This window comes from Hipposideros armiger, unplaced genomic scaffold, assembly GCF_001890085.2.
Source record: "Hipposideros armiger isolate ML-2016 unplaced genomic scaffold, ASM189008v1 scaffold_167, whole genome shotgun sequence".
NCBI classification, from domain to species: domain Eukaryota; kingdom Metazoa; phylum Chordata; class Mammalia; order Chiroptera; family Hipposideridae; genus Hipposideros; species Hipposideros armiger.
Window position 1 is genome coordinate 2,689,583 of NW_017731517.1, and position 6,514 is coordinate 2,696,096.

Here is a 6,514-nt window from a genome sequence, read left to right on the forward strand (position 1 = left end):
TCAGCCTCTGGATGTGAATCTGCTGAGCCGGTGCCGGCATTAATAAAAGTTGCCTCCCACACCTTGGTGTCCTCTCTGTCTGGGTTCCCCGCAACAGCCCATCCTGTTCTTTGCAGTCACACATTTCACTAATTCTTTTGTCAGACATGCAGTGAGCAAGGAGCATTGAAACAACAACAACAATAATAATAACAACCAATGTAAGAGCTCTGTCAGAGACGGAGCAGTGCTTGAATGTGCCTCATGAGGTTTAAAATACATGATTCCATGGGGTCCTACCTCCACGAGACTTGATTATTGAAATTAAGATGTAGCATAACTCACAACTTTTGAGCTGAAGAATGTGTGGAATTTCTAGACCTGTGCTGTCCAAATGCTGTGGCCAGTAGCCACGTGGCTAGTGACCATGTGACATGTGGCTAGTCCAAAGTGAGATGCGCTGTCAATATAAGATACACACTGGCTTTCAAAAGCTTAATATGACCAAAAGGCAAACAGTACTGCAACTCCAAGATTGCGAACATTGCAAGTAATCTACAAAGATGGGAGCGGGACCAAATATGGAGAGGCCGTGAAAGTCCCTGACATCAGAAAGACCAAGGGGGAAATACTTATAATCCTGGAGGGATTATAAATCAGGATGATGTTTTGTGTGTGATTCTGATGGACAAAGAGAATTCACTGAGGACCACATCTTTGTGCCTCACATTTTCAAAGGAAAATGTCAAAATGTGTACAGAGCACAGCCATAGAGTAACAACGTTTGAAATGTATTAAGACCTCCCCCAACCCGGAGAAGTGAGTCCCTTCATGGCTTAACGTGTAATTTTGCTGTTTGGCTCCTCCCACTCTTGAAATCCCAGCCCAGACCCCACGCCTTGGCTGAGGACCAGGAACTAACTACCTCACTGTCAAAGGCCAAAGTGATTCATTCAAAACAGCTTCATTTTGAGTGGCTACAGCATGCGAGGCACTGTTCTGGTGCTGGTAGCAGGCAGAAAACAGGCAAAGATCTTGCTTTCACAGAGCCCATATATCAATGGTCTCAATCCTCTGAAGTTTTAAGTTGATTCTTTCTTCCATGCATCAGGCTGCTCTGTTTTTTCAATTATCTTTCCAGATATGTATGTGTGTAGTGTTATGGTATTAAGAGGAAATTCCTTTCCTTATCAATATTAACAGACTTATGATGGATGTTGTTTACAATTCAGTTTTATCTTGGAGATATCTCAGGTGATCACCTTGCAGGTGGTTCTCCCAAAAAGTCCCCTGGAGGACTGGTTCTACCTTTTGAGTCAGGAACGTCCCTGAGGAGGGCAGTAACACGAAGGGTGACAAAACTGGCATTCTCTCATTAAGAAAAAGGATGACAATGCCTTAAACACAAACATGCTGTTCAGCTGTCAAAACGTCCACAAGGCTCCCAAAGGTGTGTGGCTTACTCATGGACCCTGTCGGTTCAGCGACTGTCATCTTGAAGAGCATGGGAAATTCCCTAGTTAATAACTGTCCTGGACAGAGGCTTGACAATGGCCTTGATTCATTTACTATGATGTTTAAGCGATTGTACAAATTAAGAAAATTGCACTGGGCACTTGCCATGATACAATCAAGGATATTGTTTTTCTATTAAAATTGTATGGTTCCTGGGCCGGCCGAGTGGCGCCATGGTTGGGGGCTGGCTTGGGACGCCAGAGGGCCCTGGTTCAGATCCCACACGTTAGGGCCGGTGATGCTGCCCTCTACAGCTAAGATGCTGAACAACAAAACAGCTCAACCTGGAGCTGGGCTGCCGTGGGTCACCCGTGACGGCGTGGGCTGCAGCCCCTGTGGCAGTGGGTTGCCGTGGGCTGCCATTTGTGGCCAGCAGCTGGCGTGGGCGGCCAGCAGCCACAGTGAGCGGCCGTCCAGAAGCCGGCGACTGATCTGCCTCGCCCGGGAAGAACACAATGATGGTGCCAACTTGGGCCAGTGAAACAACGTCCTCCACAACTAGACTGAAGAACAAAAGGACAGCGTCTTGTCTGTTCCCCTTCCCCCAGTTCCCCAGTGCTGTTCCCATCCCCCCAATTCCCCAATAAAAATCTTAAAAAAAAAAATTGTATAGTTCCTGATTTAGGAATCAGTTAGTGAACGATTCTAATTCCATATCAGTGTCAAGGGAATAGAATAAAAATGTAACAAACAATTTATTTGTATTTCTGGGAGTAAGTTGAATTATGATTAACAAGCCAGCTGGGCTCTGGTAACTACTTTCATTTCTATGACATCATAGGGATATTAGAAGGTGGGTAAAAGACTTCTGAGGAGGCTGATGTTTTATTTCCTAAAGAACATCTAGACTTAGGTATAAATTGCAATTTGTGCTTGTGATAAGATTTCTGATATTTACTTTCTCCTTTCTTTGACAAGTCAACAGGATTAGAAAGCAACTAAAATGAGTTCAGTTTTTCTTACATGTTTATGGAGCTATAAACTCGTAAGTTTTTTTACAAGCAGGGTTAGATATATCTGGGATAAAGTTTGAACAATCTGCATTGCTGAAAAAGGTTATAAAATGAGAAATGTCAGTTTGAAGAAAGCTGATTTTTAAAATCAACATACTGAGTAGGCAAAAGATTAATCAGTGTTATGCTCAGGATGAAAAACAGCAGTAATTCAGTGACTGGTAAAACTTGTTCCATAATTTAGTCCCTCTGTTCACAGTCTTCCTCAGCCCAAGGCATTTCCCATAATTGCATTCAGAACCTCAGTTAACACAACTGGGCTGTTAGTGTTGCTTTTTAACTCCCAGCCACTCCACACGGCTAGGCTGCCATCCTCCGGTAGCTGACCGCATTGTTGGAATCTGCTTGTCCCCCACGAGTGAGAGGAGCCACTCAGGACCTGCTGTAATTCCACGATCTCAGGCTCGCATTTTCCTCTCTTATCTCACCCTTAACAATGTGGTCTGGCCAGATCATCTCACAATCTTTAGCAACCAGGAAGCTCCCCCAGATGATGAAATTGCCAGCAATCAGAAAGAAGCGATGCCGGCCTCTTCCACCCTCAAGGCAGAGCCAGCCTTATGAGCTCACTGCAGACACTGCGGTCCATTTATAGACTCAGATACTTCCAACCCTGTAGGCACCTGGTGCAGCTGCATGGTACCCAGAGAAGACAGAGGGGAAGGGGACAGGAACAAGAACAGAGGGCTTCAGCATCATGGGAACTGAGCCCACATCTATTTTTATTTCTATTTTATCTCACCACTGTAGACCCAGGTCATAGCATGGTGCCTGGGACCAAGTAGAGTAAGTTTTCCAAAACTGGTAACTGTTGCTGTTTGCACTGTAAGGACACTCAGTTAGTACATGGGGAATACTGCTGACGTGGGAAGCCGGAGTGCCCTCCACCATGGCCCGAGGGGCCCAGCTGTCCCCAGGTTCCTTGCACTGTGCTCCAGCAAGGCCCAGGGGACTTAATGCAACGAAGAATCGTGCCACCAGATTCAAGATGGCAAGACACATTTAATGGGGCCGAGATTCCATCAGCTACGTCGTCGTACTGCAGGACTGTGGTCTTACCAGGGAGGAGGTCTTCACTCCTCTCTTCTCACTAAGCCGGTAGCTCCTCAGATCTCCCTCTTCAGCACTTGGAACCTGGAGTCGAGCACCAGCCAGCACTCCATTTACAATCATATTGAATGTCTTAACATCATAGAAAAAAATCTCATCAGAAACAAAAGGGAACATTACCTATCTCCTTTGTTTAAAATGTAATTCTCTCTCTCTCTCTCTCTCTCTCTCTCTCTCTCTCTTGCTCTCTCTCTCTCTCTCTTTCACACACACACACACACACACACACACACACACATTGGACCAGTGCTGGCACCTCTGCCTCCTGCCACAGGTCTGTCGTTAGCACACCCTTCCCCATGTCTCTGTTCCCAAGGGCTGGCTGGCTTTCCCTTCGTGATTTGCCCTCTCTTCGAGCTTATCCACTCTCCTTGAGGGGAAGTGAACCATCCCTTCTCACCAATGGTCACCGTGTACCTTATATATTGTGATGTTAACAGATTGGGAAGCAAAGGACCTGCGTCTGGTTACAGGTGAAACTAACTCTGGGGCTTGGGACACATGACACATCCCATGGAGATAGAACTCAGTTAGGGAATTGCCAGAAGTCTCATGTCTGGGCAGGAGCAGAACAAAGCAGTCCCCCCAGATTTCCCAACTGCCAGGACAGTACTCTTTCATGCCCATATTTTCAGGCTTTGGCGGTGGCACGTTTCCAAACCCAAATCCTGGATTCTATGCAGTACTTCAGGCTCTGATGGACATTCACTTCAGCATCACCACCACCTGGGAGCAATGGTTGGCAGAGGACTCCCAAATATCTTCCCTTAGGGTTACCCCTGCCTCAGACCCAAAGCTGTAGATGTGAGACTCCCCCTGTAGCCTATAGCTCTAACATCCTAGTTGACTTCGGAGGTACTTTTCTATACCCCCTCATCTCACACTCCCAATATCACAGTGTGACCACTTGGGAGTTAACTCCATGGTTTTTCTTCTACACTGATTGTTATGGACTGAATTATGTTTCCCAAACTCATGTTGAAATCCTAGTCCCCAATGTGACTTCTTTGGAGGTAGGGCCCTCAAGGAGGTAATATAGGTTAAACGAAGTCACAAGAGTGGGCCCTCATCTGATAGGACTGGTGTCCACATAAGAGGTGAGACACCTGAGCTCTCTCTCCCCACCTTCCCCCGCGGATTGTGCACAGAGAAGAGGTCATATGAGGACACAGCAAAAAGACAGCTGTCTACAATCCAGGAAGTGAGGCCTCACCAGAAACCAACCCTGCCAGTACCTTGGCCTTGACCTTCTAGTCCCCAGCACTGTGAGAAGATAAATGTCTGTTGTTTAAGCCACACAGTCTGATATTTTGCTGTGTCAGCCTGAACAGGCAGACACACTGGTAAAGCCTTTTTTTAGGCTTTCCAGAAACTGCACTGTTTTCCACACACTGTGCTCCCTGCTCTGGGGTCTCACCTCTCTCTATACAGCTGCCCTGTATACTTCAGCCAGGAAAGCTAGGAATGGTGGAATTCGATGGGATATTAGTAACAATCTGACTCAGTATCCTCAGCTAGGAAGAATTAACACACACACTATAAAAGTGATTGCCTGGCTGAGTCTACTGTGTAAATATCTGAAGCAGTAAGTCACCTACCGGTGAATGAGGCAGGCATCCCCACAGAGGCTTTCATTGTCCTCTCTTTCAATATGCACAATCACTCTGAACTGTCACTCTCACCCTGAGGGAAAGGATGACCATCTGAAATCAGAGTGTGACCTGGGAAAGCTGCTGCTGGACTGTGCAGGCAGCATCCGGGCGCCTTGGTCCCTGACCTCACTCAGTGCTAAGAATCCTCCTATCCTTTACATTAGCTTCCTTTCAACAGTCTAACCCAGGGGTCGGCAAACTTTTGAGATGGAAGAACCAATCCTGTCCCTCACAACAATTTAAAAATTATTCGAGAGCCATAAAACAAATGAAATCACCATTACATGAATACTATCCTTTAAAAATTTTATAAATGAAACTATAGTAGTTTTATTTTCGTTTTCAATTTTACTTCAGAGCCACATGTGCGTACCCAAAGAGCTACATGTGACTCGCAAGCCGCAGTTTGCCGACCCCTGGTCTAACCAATAGAAGCAGAGGGGTAATTTCCTACATGATAACAAAAGATCAAAGGTATGCATTTTGAAACAAATAGTTTTGTACTCTATTGGTTTTGCTATTTTAATAGGGTTATCGCTAAGGCATTTAGAAAGCACTTTTGATTTGCCAATTTGTCTGAACTTATTCTAAATTAGTCATTTATTCTTCCCCACTCTCTAGTGATTTTTTTCATGTTCCACTGTCATATGAGACTAGTCTAACCTCAAAAGGAATTCCATGTCTGAATGGGAATTTTATAGCATTTTCTATTCTCTCCATTTCCCATTAATGAATGAATTCCTTATAATTAGTTTAAATAGAAAATAATTTCAAGAGAATGTCCATATGCAAAGCAATATACTTTGATTTTTTTCTGCTCTAAGATTAACAACAAATCTTTTGAAAGAATAAAGAAAGCATACATTAGTGGGCAGTTTTCAAATTCAAGCCATAATTAAAACTACATAAATCACATATATGCACGTGAGGCGTAGAAAAAAAACAGCCTTTACCCCAAACAAGAGTTTGATTTGTTGGAAGAATGTTGGAGGAATTTTACCTTTTTCAGAGTTATTTTAATGGGACTATATTATCTGCTAAAGAAAAATGCAATAAAACCTAACACCAATGCTACAGAGACGTGGAAGTCTGGGGTGAGGGAGTGAGCAGTAGGTTATTTACCAAACTCTTACATGGTAGAATATGACCTGTTCAGGAATGAGGTATTCTTGTCACCATTTCTGCTTCATTTCTCATTTTAGGAAATATACTAACAAATTACGAGGATGAAATCCTAAACTCAAG